This window comes from Strongylocentrotus purpuratus, unplaced genomic scaffold, assembly GCF_000002235.5.
Source record: "Strongylocentrotus purpuratus isolate Spur 01 unplaced genomic scaffold, Spur_5.0 spur5_scaffold_18, whole genome shotgun sequence".
NCBI classification, from domain to species: domain Eukaryota; kingdom Metazoa; phylum Echinodermata; class Echinoidea; order Camarodonta; family Strongylocentrotidae; genus Strongylocentrotus; species Strongylocentrotus purpuratus.
The window spans coordinates 31,377,959-31,385,097 of NW_022145603.1; the positions used below are offsets into that span (position 1 = coordinate 31,377,959).

The following is a 7,139-nucleotide window of genomic DNA, read 5'->3' on the forward strand; positions in this document are numbered from 1 at the left end:
TCAAATAATAATAATAATGATTTAGAGGAAACCAAACCCCAGGAAATAAATCAGATTTATTGTATTATTGCCCATTAATCTACAAGATTCCCCACCAAAGTGTATGAGAGAGGCATAAAGGAAGAATAATGTATAGTTTCTCAGCACTGCATGGGCATCGCAATTTTCTTGAAAACGTGACGTACTATGCGAAGTCGTTGATGCCGGTGACCTTCCGATTTTCATTTCGACGGCATGTGTGGTCACATATACTGCGGCCCCGGGAAGTGCCCGGTGAAAATTGGTCGAGTGAATATGCAAGCCCTTACAAAAAAACCCATGGTATACCATGGTACTACCATGGTTGTTATGGTATTACCATAATAACCATGGTACTACTATGGTAGGCATAATTCTACCATGGTACTACCATGGTGCTACCATACTACCATGGTACTACCATGGTACTACCGTACTTCCATGGTATTACCATGGTATTACCATGGTATTACCATGGTATTACCATAATAACCGTGGTACTACCATGGTACGCATGATTCTACCATGGAACTACCATGGTACTACCATACTACCATGGTACTACCATGGTACTACCGGACTTCCATGGTACTACCATGGTACTAACCATGGTACTTCCATGGTTAACATGATTCTGTGTTTGGCACTAGTTTGTCATTTGTTTTTGCTCTTTTTCAGTTTCCTTATAACTTATTGATATACCGAATCGTTTGCTCAAGGTAACTTTGCATGGTTTAAACACACGAAGTATAACCGAGTGTGTTACAGACCTACCCAAAGTTACGCGTGCACACAATTCCACCGACCCACAAAATCTGTTTCAAAGAATGGACTTTAAATTTTGAAAAAAAAACAAAAAAACAAATTAGCGGACGCATGAAACCAAATAAAAAAAACATAAGAATTATTAACAAAATAAAAATAAAAATATTTCAGAATCATGAAGAAAAATCAAAACAATTATAGTAATTATTGTTTCAAAATATTTGAAAAGAATTGTAAAAAAAAAAAAAAAAAAAAAAAAAAACTATCATTAAAAACAAAATTGTTATGAATATAAAAAAATATTCAAACAAAAATATAAGAATTGTAGAAAGAAAAAAAAAATATATTAAAAAAAATGATATCGCGTGAATCCAGTACAATTATGTAATTTCATAGTCCTTAAGTTTTCTGAGATTTTAGTTCAAATGAAAAACTGACAATTAAAAAATACATCTAGCAATCTGACTTAAGTTTATTATTTTAACAAATTCATTAATGTAGTTAAAACGTTTGCAATTATTATTAGGGGAAAGCAGGAGTTGAAAACTTATTTTCATTTGGCCATTTATCAATGGTGTGTACATTAGAAATTGTGCAACAGCTTGAAATATCATAAAGAAGGTCATACCTACAGGCCCCATATACATATACATATACACACATACACACACACAAACGCACGTACTACACACAGCCAATCCTTTGGAACCGTTGTGCAATATAACCCCGCATATTTTGAATGGCTAGCTATGTGTACTGTGTACGTGTCAAAGGATCGCTGTACAAAGCTTGCATTGGGAATAGTGCACGCACAAGCTACACTATAGCTACTGTGTGCATTATAAATTCACAATGTAGCTTTGCCTAGACAGGAGCTAGACTGAATCTTGGTGTTTTCTCTGCAAAATAATGCTGAATATTGAGTTTTCCTGCTAATCTACAACAGTATGGGTAAGTTTAAGAATCATCTACCTTATTTACAATATGTACATATATCTACTCGATGTCTAGATAGTTATTTATGACAGTGTTAACTGGGACTTAAAACACATTTCGACAGGATAAGACTGAACATGTATGATCCCATGTACGTAATTTGATGTAGGATCTTGATGGGTTTATGGGGCAGATATCATTCGAAGCAAAATTTGTCCATTTACATACACATTAACTCTGCTGTGATTATAGTATCATTGCTCGCAGGATTTAATGTTTTATTCTTTTTAGAACATACTGCATAAAAACCCAGCATATTAACGAATTACGCTTAATCGATGTCATGTCTGCGTCTGTGACTGTGTGATTTTATGTTGACAGTTGTTGATATTCATTTTTTAAATTTTTTATAGACTCTAATTCAAAATTGTCTTTTTTAAATTACAGATATAGACGCAACATGACAAATGAGTAGTTTCCATATCGACCTCGTTCTTTATTATCATCTTCACCAATATACATCGACGCCACTATCACCATGTCTTTGACGTCGACCTCCGTTTTCGCGTTTGAACTTTGAAGATTGTTGCGAACTGTAATAATGAATTGGATATTGGCATTATCGACGTTTGTTCTGTCTTTGAACACTAGTCTCATCGAACTTTGATTAAAGGTAAGAACCTCCTTTTTACCTTCTTCGATTTGCGTTTCGTCGTTTGCAGGTCTGATCCTATACCGCGTTTCACCATCGCCGAACACGGACTCCGCATCCGATCGACATCGCCGACTCTTGACTTTCGTTCATCATTCATTTTTGAACTGTACTATGATCACCGACATCATCTACGATCTGCCAAGAAGGCCTAGTCACCAATTGTTTCTTCAAATGTCATCTTTCGACTGAATTCGAGTACGACATCGTCAACGAATCTCGCACCTCCGCTGGAAGGACAGTTTTTTATAATGTACTATGTAATTTGAATATGAGCGGCAGTCTTCCGCTATAGAAATAGACTAACCACTTTAAGATATTGTTGTGTGCTGAAAATGTTTAGTGTCCTGTATAATGATGTTACAAGCGGCAGTCTTCGCTATAGAAATAGACTTCAGTTTTCGACTGTAAATTGTTTTATATATTTTACGCGAGCTAGATTTTAGCTTGTTTGAATAAACGTTTTTTTAAAGTAAACATATTGTTTCCATTGTTTGATGTTTGATACGTCATATGATCATTCAACAATAATGATCAACATGATTGTGATGTCTTTTGTTAACAGATCGTGTTTGCGAGAGAATCGGCTGAATAGATAATTGAGTTGAAAGTGGACATGCCAGCTCCTGTCATTTTTGCGTCTACTGTGCAGACGACTAGCATGCTATTTCAAAATTAAATAAACAAGGGCTGGCAAATATTATGAGGAATACTGTGTTGAAAGTGCTTTAATTATGTAGTAGATTTGTAAATTATACCATGGTACTGGACCACAATAATACCGTGGTATACCATGGTACTGTACCACGGTAGTATACCACGGTACTGTACCATGGTACTGGAACACAATATATACCGTGGTATACCATGGTACTGTACCATGGTATACCACGGTATTATTGTGGTACAGTACCGTGGTACAGTACCGTGGTATACTACCGTGGTTCAGTACCATGGTATACCACGGTATTATTGTGGTCCAGTACCATGGTACAGTACCGTGGTATACTACCATGGTACAGTACCATGGTATATACCACGGTATTGTGGTCCGGTACCATGGTACAGTACCGTGGTAGTATACTATACCGTGGTACTACCGTAATAATTGTCATGGTACTACCATGGTAGTACCATGGTTATGTAGCGTGGCCAATATACCGTCTACCATGGTACAGTACCATACCATGGCACTACCATGGTACTACCATGGTACTACCATGGTACTACCATGGTTTTTTTTTGTAAGGGAGGCGCCCGTAAGGGGGCCGGTCGGGTGCCGGTCGGTAAGCGTACGGGCTCCGTCCGAAGAACAGGTGGACTCCAAGGCTTCCGGAGCCCGACCAGGGTCGTCAAGGCGCCCGTACGTTGCCCGACAGGCTGCCATGCGGCGCATTGAACTATGTGTCCTCTGACATCCGCGCCTCTGTATTCAAAGATGCGTTGTACAGTGAGAATTAACAGGAGAAAATCGCGAGGGCCCCGTCCGGGCACTGTCCGGAGCCCGTACGGGACCCGTAAGGTGCCTCACGGGTCCTTTACGGGCTCTCTACGGCCTAACGGTCAGATCAAAACGCAGGAAGAATTGGTAGCAGCCAACTCAGTACCACGAGGTCCGTACGACTTAAAACAATGTCCCGGCGCCCGCAGGAAGTGGAAGGGAGCCGGCCCAAAAATTCCCCAAATGTCTGTTTTTACTCGCCGTACGGGCAGCCGGAGTGTATATGTGAAAGCCCCATTATCAAGTACATGTATTCAAATGTATAGATGCTTCCTTCCCAGACTGTGTGGTTATCCCCAAGATTAGAACGACTTGTATGAAATTTTCTCTAATTTTTAAAGGACCATTAATATGAAATAGTATACCTCAGGAAATTGAAAAATGCAAAACTCTCAATCTTTTAAAAAAATAATTATAAACAATTTCTGTTAAATAAGTATAATAATCAGTATTAATAGCATGGGAAAATTTTGACTCTTTTTTAAATATATTTAAACAAACGTTGATCGTACATTTGTTATGTTCTTTTGTTCTCGTTTTCCTGTATGTGTGTTTTTAGGGGTAGGCTTTTATATAAGGAATCCTATAGTCTTATAAATTGCCATTGTATTTGTTATCACTTTCTTGTTTTTTGTTATAACTCCATTCTGTATTTGTATGTTTTAAATGTTTCTATGAAGAGTGTTGAATAAACTTTGAATTTGAATTTATGCATCATTTCATTCACCTCCTTTTATCCTTCGTACTACCATTGCCAGAACGAAAATTGCATAAATAAATTGGTGCTCTTCTGGGGTGAAGGTTTCTCATGAATGAAATAGATTTGTACAATGCGTGCGTGTGTAACTGGGTGTTTACAGACGTGTATCAATCAGATATGATTATTTACGTCTGAGGACCAACCTTTAACGTCACCATCCGAAAAGAACGTGACTCAGTTTCGAACCGGGGTCGCGTTAGCCAGTTTGTAGGCGAAGACAGAAAGCTGACCAACTCACATCTCCAGCTATAGTTTAGTATTTATGAATACATTGAGTTACAATAATTTTTCCCCTGTAATTTATTTTTCACCTAATATAATTGTTATCTTCTCAGTTATTATTATTTTTCATTGAAAAGTAAATGTTGTTTTTTTAGATTTTGAAAGTTTTTCCATCTAAAGCTTGGTGCATGATACATTTACAACTTCAACTGGTACTTTACATTTTCAAGAAAATGGCTGCGCCCATGTTACGCTACATGTAAAAGGCATCACATCATGCGAAGAATATCTTAATTTATATATCTCTTGTACATTTTCGTAAGGAATATTGTACATCAAAGGACAGGAATACATCTCATATTTCAGAATAACTACACTTATTCTTTGGGTTGAGGTTTCCATTAATTTGCTTTCGTATAGATATGTGTCAGATATCAGTGCCACTGTGCGTAGCCATTTATGAGTATAATGCAATAAGTTCATGTGGGTATTTTTTTTGCGCATGGGAGCTAGTATGTGCTGGTAACTCCTTGGTATGTGTACAAGTGAATGTGTTCGTGCGCGTAAATGCGTGTGTGCGTGTGCGTGTATGCATGTGTGTGTGCGTGTGCGTGTGTGTGTGATTACTTGTATTAATGCTCGGTTTCGTGAGCACGCGAAGTGTGCGAATCACTTAAAGAGCGTGCGAAAGCACGCTCCTTGGGGTGGATGAACGGTGTGGGGGGGGGGGGGGTGGGTTACCCCCTCCCGCGCAAAGCGCGGAAGCTTTGACGTTTCCTTATATTATTTTAAAAAAAAAATTGCCGGCCGACAGACATATATCTCTCCGACTTCAAACTTCTGCATACGAGGATCGAGCAAGAATACCAACACAGCTGACCCGACACTGGAACATAATTATCTATGCTTATCTTTCTTGCCCCCTCGACGTGGCGACTCCACCCAATATCCCCCCTCTCTCTTACTCCCACCCTCCTCTCTTAGGCTCTTACCCCCTCTCTCTCTCTCCACTCTCTCATCCCCCCGTTTCTTTCGTTTCCTTTTTCTCTTTTTTTGTTGCCTTTTCTCCTTTTTTTAATTCTTCTTTCTTTAACTTTGTTTCCTCTCCTTCCTCTCATTGTTTTTTTTTCTATTTCTTTCTTCTCTTTTTTTTTCTATTTCTTTCCTCTCTTTTCCTTCCCCCTTTTTTTTTCTTCTCTTCTTACCCTTTCCCTCTCGTTTTCTCCCTCCCCCTTTTCTCATTTTCCCGACGGCAGCGCAATTTTACCGACAATATCCTGGCAGGTGTGTGGGGGGGGGGGGGGGGGTGTCGCATCCCACACCCCCTTTTAGCGACGCCCCTGCATGAACGACGAATCTTGCTAATTGGGACATGGAGAGAAGGGGGGGGGGTGGTGATTGTGAATTTTGTGTATATCATGCTAATCTTAATTTTGTTACCTTTATGTTTTTGTTATTTGTGCTTTTAAATTTGAAATGAAATACCACTACTACTATATTGCTACTACTACTACTACCTTTTTTTTATACTGCTACTACTACTACTACCACCACCACCGCCAACACTACTAATACTACTACTACCTCTAGTACGTACTCTTACTACAACTAAAATTACGTACTCTTAGTATTACTACAGTTATTTACACTTACTGCTACTAGTTAGGTGGTCTTTTATCGACAGACCATGCCCATTGATTTCGTTCTAATTTCCTTGCTTTTTAATTTTTATTTCTTTCACCCCAATTTTACGTACAACGGATAACTCATGCTCGGTTCACACAGTCATAGGTCATTGTCATGACACGCGACAGGAACATTAAGTTCATGAGGTCTTCTTGACGTCATCCAGGCGCCATTTTGTGAAATTTTCTGAAAATCAATTCATGATCATATCTTTATAACGGAAAATCATTTCTCATTCATATTTATCATGATAAAGGTCAATATCCGTCCGGTCAATTTCAGTTCAATAAACGCGCGCGTACGCGTACATCCGCGCGTCAGTGTGCGCGAAGTTTTTTCAAATGCTAAAAATCGTCTTAAATTAATTTTGCATACGTCTCAGGTCGTTTAAAGCATTTCAGAATTTTGCACGCGAGTCTTAGTTCTTCATGGCCGTATACAACATCGAATCGCCATTCTTTTTCTATCATGATAATCCCCATTTTTGTCTTAACAATGCGATACCATGTTTATCTCTTAATGACTATTAATACCGAAAT

General features: G+C 38.6%; 1 long non-coding RNA gene across 1 annotated transcript; it reads left to right on the plus strand.

Annotated features, from left to right (window-relative positions):
- Nucleotides 1-1,214: 1,214 nt before the first annotated feature.
- Nucleotides 1,215-2,908, plus strand: LOC115925571. Its single transcript, XR_004064821.1, has 2 exons — nucleotides 1,215-1,734; nucleotides 2,167-2,908. It is a non-coding gene; the product is annotated as an uncharacterized LOC115925571 (long non-coding RNA).
- Nucleotides 2,909-7,139: the final 4,231 nt, after the last annotated feature.